General features: G+C 40.4%; 1 long non-coding RNA gene across 1 annotated transcript; it reads left to right on the top strand.

The window, feature by feature from the left end:
* The first annotated feature begins 1864 nt into the window (after positions 1-1864).
* On the top strand, positions 1865-7600 carry LOC141985898 (uncharacterized). Its single transcript, XR_012639055.1, has 4 exons — positions 1865-1916; positions 2003-2116; positions 3425-3568; positions 6095-7600. It is a non-coding gene; the product is annotated as an uncharacterized LOC141985898 (long non-coding RNA).
* Positions 7601-8539: the final 939 nt, after the last annotated feature.

Below are 8539 nucleotides of genomic sequence, written 5' to 3'. Positions count from 1 at the left end.
TGTCTGCTAGCCATCCAACTCAGCTCCCTGACTCCAGCCAGGTGTCTCTCACAGAGAGAGAGAGCACCAGCCATCTGCTCTCCTTCCTGACTAGCCCCCAGCTGAGCCCTGTTCAGCCCTTTTAATTCCTCCCTCCAAGCTTGACACCCCCCCCCCCTCCCCGCAGGTATAGCAGATTGATCACACAGGCTGTCATTAATCCCCTTCTGGGCCTTGTGGGAGTTTGTACACCACATCATATATGTCAGGGGTGGCCAAACTGCAGTTTGCGAACCGCTAGTGGCTCTTCTACAGTTAAAGTGCAGCTCTCGCAGCCCCCTCTCCCCCTCCCATTTTCTACCTACCAGTCTGGGGGTGGGGACCTCAGGGCTTCTGCCCTGTGGCAGAGTGATGGGGTTAGGGGCTTCTGCCTTGCGGGGAGGGGGGTCTTGGGCCTTCAGCCCTGCGGGAGGCACCTGCTGGAGCTCGGGGCTTCAGCAGGAGCAGGGCTGAAACCCCAATCCCCAGCAAGTGTGCCCTGCAGGGCTGAAGCCCCGAGCCCCAGCAGGTGGACCCAGCTCTTGAACTTCTGAAGATTATCATATGCAGCTCGGAGGGTCAGTAAGTTTGGCCATCCCTGATATATGTAATCAGACATTACAAAGCTGCTTTCCTCTACAAATAAATGAGAAAGATGATATACCAATCACTCAATTTAAACAATCACTTTTCAACTTGTTTCATTGTGGTGTCACACTGTAGTATCTCTGGTAGGTAGAGTTTGGTCGTAGACAGAGCTTTGAAGAGAACCTCTACTTTTTCTCCATCAGTTTAACCCCTGCCTGCTGTTCGTAAATGCATGTTGCTTTGGTATATACCTCGCACCTTGGTACTCTACAAACTGTAAAGACAAATTGTGTTATACTCTGAAATTATTACTTTAGTAGAAGGTCCATAATAACAGTTTATTCAAACTCAATGAACCAAATTGTGTCCCTAAAATTTAAGTCTGGAGAAAAATTTTTAATTTTTAATAAAAAGTTTCTCTGTATTTTCAGCAGCACAGTAATTTAAACAGCCAGACATCATCCAAAACCCTTCAGGAATTGTTCTTCTCCCCACAGATTTCATGTTCCCAGCAATCTCTGTACAAAGCTGTCAGCTCTAAGTGCGCTGGGGTGAGTTAACTTCTTGAGTTATGGAAACAAATCTAAAGTATTTCCGAAAAATAGTGAATAAAGACAATGAAAACATTTTAACTGCAGGAATGTGTTTTCTTCCTTGCTCAATTTAAAATCATAGAATTTCAAGAAATGTACCAACTAATAACACAATTAAGCAATAGAAAGTAGAGTAAAGCAAGCAAGACTGGGCCCTAACTAATGTAAATATTTCCATTACTGTAGATCGAGAGCTCTCAGTCTGGGGATTGTGAGCCCCAGAGGAAGTGTGAACCATACTGTAGTTGACTTATTCATGCTAGTCTTTATATTGATGTCAGTGGAACTATTCATGTAAGTAAGGCAATCAGGATTTGGCCCTTAATATGTGTTAGGTATCTAGCAGTCCTGTATATTCTTATCTGAGAAATGGGTTTCTCAGGAATGGCTCAATTATCATCATTTTAAGATCATTTGTCAACAAAACTGATACCTTATTACAAATCTTCAGAAATTACCTTTACATTGTGACTCTTCAGAAGGAGGCTTGAACTAGCGTTTGAATTTAACTCATTGACTATTTTTTTGGTTTTAGCTATGGATATATCCTCTCAAGTTTTTTCTTAAAAAACAACAACAGAACTTTCTGGAGTAAGTGTAAATGTACTGTTAAGGAACCTCTTAATTTTTGTTTGTGATATCTAGAGACAATATTGGCATGTACCCAGTACAAAAATAAGTGGAGAAATGGACATACAAGTGAAGTCCCATTTAAAGGTATGTATTAACTTCCCTTGTTTTCAGATTGCTTGGAATAGCTGAAAATTAAAGTTTGCTATTTCATCTCTTATGCATGTTTCTAGCATCATTTGGAGCATCGCCTTGCTTGAAGGCTGAAGCAGTCTGTTGGACATCAGGCAGCACTTGAGGATGAAAGTCGAGCTGCCTTGAGAAATACAGAGGCTTTTACTCTGAGGGTAAGAATCAGTGAAAAACATCAGACCAATTGTCCAGCCATAGACTTACAGTAGAGCTGTACTTTAAATGTGTGTCAGTAAGGTTTCAAATGAAGACATGCTGCATCTGATTCTGTTGGGGAATGATGGAAGCCCAAAAAGTGTGTGTAGGGAATGAGGTCATCAGCTGCGACTCTTTTGATCTCCCCCATCCTATGTAGTGAAGGGAGTTTTCCAACAGGTCCTTGGGCAGGGCATTTTCTCAGTATCTTTTTCTTCCCTCCCATGCTTTGTGGGCAAATTATTGATATCATTGCATTCTTCCATACAAGGAGGGATTAACAGGATTAATACCAGTGAGTATGGAAAAGAGATGTGGAAGAGGAGAAAGCACAAAATAATCAAAAATAATATGTAAAGTGAGCACTCTACACTTTGTATTCTGTGTTGTAATTGAAATCAATATATTTGAAAATGTAGAAAAGCATCCAAAAATATTTATAATAAATTTAAATTGGTATTCTATTCTTGTTTAATAGTGCGATTAAAACTGTGATTAATCATGATTAATTATTTTAATTGTTTGACAGCCCTAATCCTGACATTTGAGAGTTCTATCACAAGATCATGAGTCAGACTTAATTTTACTTAGAAATCGTGTCTCTCACGATCAATTCGCGAGAGTTGGCATGTCTGCCAGGCTCTAGCTGTGGCACATAATGGTTCAGTCTCCTGTGGACTGTAACACTTTGGTCTAATGTCAGTTGCTGGGTTTAGCATGCAGGTGCTGGGAGATATTGGTGGCCTCTGATATAAAGGAGGTTACAAAGGAGGCCTTCTAGTTTTAAACTCTATGACTCTAAGAGGAGAGAAAGGCAAGGTGATTGGGGAAAAGTGTAGGAAATGACATGGGAAGCAGAAGGAAATGAAAACAACTATTCTGGTGCGGGGAAGATTATGTAGAACCCTGCAGATGAGGAACAGGAGCTTACATTTGATGTAGTAAGAGACAAGAAGTAAAATGGGAGAGTCTAGAGGGTTTTCCATTTAGCAACACGAGGCCCTCCCTTTGGCACATAGGTTTGATGTGCTGTCTGCGCCACTCCCACAAGAGACGAACACTCAAATTTAGGTCTTTCACATGACAATGCTGAACTCTACCACTGGGCCGCTAGTTCACCCCCTGCAGTCCATACAGATATGTAACTCCCACTGAAGTTGGTGACAATTGTGTGTGAATTTGTGTTGCAGTATTTGGCCCTAGTCTGTACATATTTTGACATGGTGCTGCAGTAAGGTTTCTTATGTGAAAATTTTATTTCTCTTCAGTCCAAAGAAAAAACTGCAGATCAGGCCAGAAGTCACCATGCAAATTCCAGTGCACTTTCAGATGGATTTCCACAGAAGGATAAAACCTGTTTGTCAGAAGAGGAGTTATTCTTCAAAAGGCACATGACAGCAATAAAGAGAAGGGTAAATGTAAATATTTGGGTCCTACCAACACTGAGAACAGATGAAATACCTCCCTTGAAGAGCCCCAAGATTAGTGATGACAAGGGAGACAACAGAGCGATGACAGACTCATTGAAGAGTGCTTTGTTAGAAACTGTTGCTTTAGCTGAAAATGAGCATTCCAGTCAGGATAATGGAGGAGACAGACCTGTCTACAGTGAATCCTCATCACAAAGTACAGTTCAGCTGGAGCCCTAGTCTGCGAGCAGGGCTGAAAAAACAAAGTCTTCTACTCCTTTAAAAAAGAAAAGGAATACTAGTGGCACCTTAGAGACTAACCAATTTATTTGAGCATAAGCTTTCGTGAGCTACAGCTCACTTCATCGGATGGCATCCGATGAAGTGAGCTGTAGCTCACGAAAGCTTATGCTCAAATAAATTGGTTAGTCTCTAAGGTGCCACTAGTACTCCTTTTCTTTTTGAGAATACAGAGTAACACGGCTGCTACTCTGTAACCTTCTACTCCTTTGTTACTGAGGAGCTGGGAGGTGCCTGCTAATCTGGGAGAAGATAAACAACGGGACCCTCCTGATAGTGACACAGACAGGACTATAATTAGGGGACACATCAATATACCATATTCAGCTGGAAAGAAAGTCTTTATGGTCTACATTTGCAGAGGTTATCAAGGTAGAGCAATTAGAAACCAGCCCCATTCCCACCTCAGACACTCCCACACCTTGAGATTCCTGGACCATCATGTATCACATCTGGGCTAATTATTATTATTCACTATTTATATAGTACCCACAATTTTGCTAGGAAATCTAGTTTGGGGGAAAGAGCATAAGACTGGGAGTCAGGAGGTTGTTCTAAATCTGACTCCCTTTGACTCACTGTTTGGCCTACAGCAAGTTGCTTCATTTATTGTCTCAGTTTCCCCATCTGTAAAGTAAGAATAATAATATGTACCTACCTGTCTACTTCCTGGGGTTAATGTGTTATTGTTTGTACAGTGCTCTAAACATATGAAGTGCTATGCACATGTAAAATGGGATGGCAGGTGGGAAGACAGACAGGTAGCTGCCCTGAAAGACTTGCCATCCAAATAGACATCATTTAGGGGGGGGGGGAAAAAAAAAAAAAAAAAGGTGTGTGTTAGTGGAAATGTCAGTCATCACTAGATTTCTTTTACAATTAAATAAGAGTTCCAGGACCCTAGCATGTGAAATGTCAAATGAATATGAACAAGTCAGTCTATTAAAAAAGAAACGCACATTAAAATTTTCACATGATGTCAGCACGAAAATACTCCCAATCTGCCATACCCAACCCAACCTTTCAGAAGAAGTCTGGATACATTTCCTTTTTCCTAACAGTGGTGTGGAGGTTCCAGTAACTGTGCATTTGGGCTGTCTATATAAAGGGTGTGAATTCTCCCATGTCCCTTTAAAAATACAGCTGTCAAGCATTCTGCATTTTGGTATTTATACCTAATACGTTTAAAAGATGACAAAAAAGAGTTTTTAAAAGATGCTAATAATAAAATGCATGTAAAGATGGGAGGGGAAACCACCCTACAAAGGTTGCACACAGGAACAAATCTGCAGTGAGGTTTGTGTACTTTATGCAAGTGCAGTTCCCAGCATGTAAAGAGATGGTGATCAACTCCCAAAATTTCCTTCAACTTTTCATCCTAACATTCAGGGGCGCTATAGTCTTGGGGTTTGGCAGTCCAATTTTAGAGAAAGGAGCTACTTACAAAATTTGCATCTAGACTGTGAACATCCAGAGGGTTGGGAGTGTTTAAATCTTTAGTTACAGTGTACAACACCCTATGAGCAAGACAGCTAGAATGTGATTGGGAAGATGGGTGCAGATGGTGATCATAAACAGTGCACCTTAGGTGACTGTATTATATGTAGTACCATCTGGTCATGAATGAAAGAGCATATCAAACCATGAAATAATCTCTAAACATCTCTTTTATTTGGGAAATATTTATCCCATTGCCGCATTTAAATCTTTGCAGTAGCATGAAATGCTGCAAAGCTGTATTTTATACCACTATAACCATTTAGCCTCAGTATGCTTGTTTTTTGAGCCAGATTCAAAGGCAGAAAGAAATGCATTAATGGAAAAGTCATACCCTCGTCTGTATGATTACTGTAAACAAAGAGGTTACAACTTTCGGATGCTGGACCTAAGATGGGGGCTAAAAGATGGTGTCAGCAACGATCACCACATGGTTTTATCTCACTTGAAAATACTGAAGTGCCAGGAGTTGGGACACCAAACCTTCTTTATAAGTTTGGGTTTAATTTGGTATGATTAATTTCTAGTATATTTTCTAGGGATTGTTTGTTTTACTTTCTGAACAATGCACATCTTACAGATCTAGTGTATTGAGGTAATTGGTAAATACTCCACTGAGTTACACCCTGTGGAATCTTAATACCTTGATTTTTGCACAAAGTGTATACCAGGGCTGTATTGTGTCCCCTTTATATGGCTGTTTACTCTATTTTCTCATTGTTCTGTTTTCAGGTTTTCATTGGATAAAAGCATGACAATCCTGTCATCCCAGAAATCATATCAAAGGAAAACTTAAACGCAATTAAAGACACAATTGAAAGCATAAAACTGGTTGCAATAAAGCCAAAGCAGAATATGCTGAGTGGCGTACTACATGGTGGATCAAAAGAGGCAGCTCTGACTGAGAAAATAGAACAGGTAGAGGATCATCAGGCCGGTGTTACACAAAATTTTCTGGGAACTGACAAGTCATCAAAAGAAAAGACAGTTGAGACCCACCCCAATAAAGAACCGGAATCAAATATTTCAGATGAGCAGGATTTGGCTCATGCATCTCTACTCATACAACATAAACCTGCAGTTGAATATGAGAAAGAACTGCAGCTTCTTAACCAATGGTACAAACTGGATGAAAATTATGACCCAAGAGTTTACAGGCTTCTACCCATCAGGTTCATGTTTTGTCAATTCTCTTTGGAAGTCCTTTGGTTAAGGAATATAAATGTTTTTCATTCCAAACCAGCAGACTAAATTCAGTGATGAATCCTGGTCACATGCCACCTGAGGCTCGTTGTGCATACGCTAAGAAGAAGATTCCAAACCATTTAAGAGATTCATTTGTTCTCCATTCATTTTAAATGGAATCAATGGGGGGAAAAAAAAAAAATCAGTGGAAAGGTCCATTTCTAAACAGCTATATGAAAGAAACATTTCAGCCTGTAGAGTTGCAGAGGGGGTGAGACTCAGTGATCCAGGCAGTTCCGTTCAAAACCATCATCTACGAACTAAAGTTATCACTGTTTAAATGAACAGCACTTCTCCCTTTATAGGGAGAATGCACCAGCAGAAGGTATTGCTTAATAATGATGCTAATAATTCTGACATCTGCAGATCTTGAAGGCAGATAGGTATTTTGTTATCCCCTGTTCCAGACGTGGGGTAACTGAGGCTTAATGAGACCCAGTCAGGAAGTCAATGGCAGAGTCAGGACTAGAATTAATGTCTCCTGACTCCTAGCAGCATGCTCAATTACTAGGCCCCTGCTGTCCTCTCCTGAAGTTAACTTGCTTGTTTCTCAAATCACATTTTGAGCTTAGAGCAGCTTCTTAGTTTTCACACATCTTCTCTTTCACACGTCTGTGGGTCTCTCATTCTTCCACACAGCACCTTTTACCAGGATATTTTCAGTAAGGATCCTGTACACAAACAACAAGCTAAGAGCAAATGGCTGAGCTCTTTCCAGAAACTGCGTAAGATATTTCAGGAACATGCTCCAGTTGCTCTCGGCCAAGAGACTGCCACTGCACTACTTAAAACAGGCGAGACTGGAATCCAGAAGTAGAAAATGTGTCAGTTAGAGTGATCAATACACTGTTTTTAGGAGAAACAAATTAAACAGTTTGTTCTAGTCAGTAGGGATGGACAAATCGATTGTGGGAGCTACAGACATCTACATGCCTAGCATGGTTCAGAAGCCTGTAAGTGCCTGGATATTTGATTATTAGAGCACCATAAATACCCAAGAGATTAAATTACTTTCCCTCAATAACCCTAAGTGCCTGTCTCTGTTCAATGTATGGTTGGATTAGCATATGTAATGCCTTCCGCAGTCTGCAGGCTTATTATTTGGGCTTTACTAGAGGAGCAAGCAGCCTGGGTTTGGACAGGCAAAATAAAATATGCACTGTGAAATACTGTTAATAACACTCAGTGCAAAGTACAAAGTGATATCTGACTTTTGCTGCAGGATTAGTGTAAAAATAATTTAGCACTAATACAGCACTTTTCATTGTGAAATCAAAAAGTTGTTTTCAAGGGAGGAAAATGATGGGTATCCCTATTTTTCAGATGGAGAAACACAAGGAGGTTAAATGACTCCCTCATGCTCAGAATATACCCCAACACTCTAATTCTCAGTCTGGCAGCCTCTCCACAAAATAGCATGTTCATGAACAGTTGACTCGCTTAGAAAGAATATAATGTAGTTAGAACACAATCCAGCAAAGAGAGTGAGGCCCTGATACTTAAGAAAATAGAGATCTCATCCTATGACTGGTATTCTTTCTTCTGACTAGGGAAGTTAGTGTCTCATGCTTCATGAGTCTTTCTTGAAGATTTTCTGTCTTCAAACAACACTGGACTTACAGAATAAAAGGGTAACGGTTAAAATCTCGGGTGTGTAGGTGCTTCCTTGATTTAAATAAACCCTAAAGTTAACAGAGGCTATAATAGAAGTTATCCACAGGCGTAAGTGTGTTTTGGGAGGAATTATACCTTACCTTACGATCACCAAAGCCCTGGCAAGAGCATTTTTACTTGCCATCACAGGTCAGGAAGTTTTCCCTTATATTCAGCCTAAAATGTTCACCATCTTGATACTTACTCTTAATTATTCCCCATTTACCACACTGAAATCCTCTAAACCTTTGGCATTAATATCCTTTGATATATTTGCAG

The sequence above is a fragment of the Natator depressus genome, chromosome 4, assembly GCF_965152275.1.
Source record: "Natator depressus isolate rNatDep1 chromosome 4, rNatDep2.hap1, whole genome shotgun sequence".
Classification (NCBI taxonomy): domain Eukaryota; kingdom Metazoa; phylum Chordata; order Testudines; family Cheloniidae; genus Natator; species Natator depressus.
Note: the sequence above shows the minus strand (reverse complement) of the source record. Positions and strands in the feature narration are given on the sequence as shown.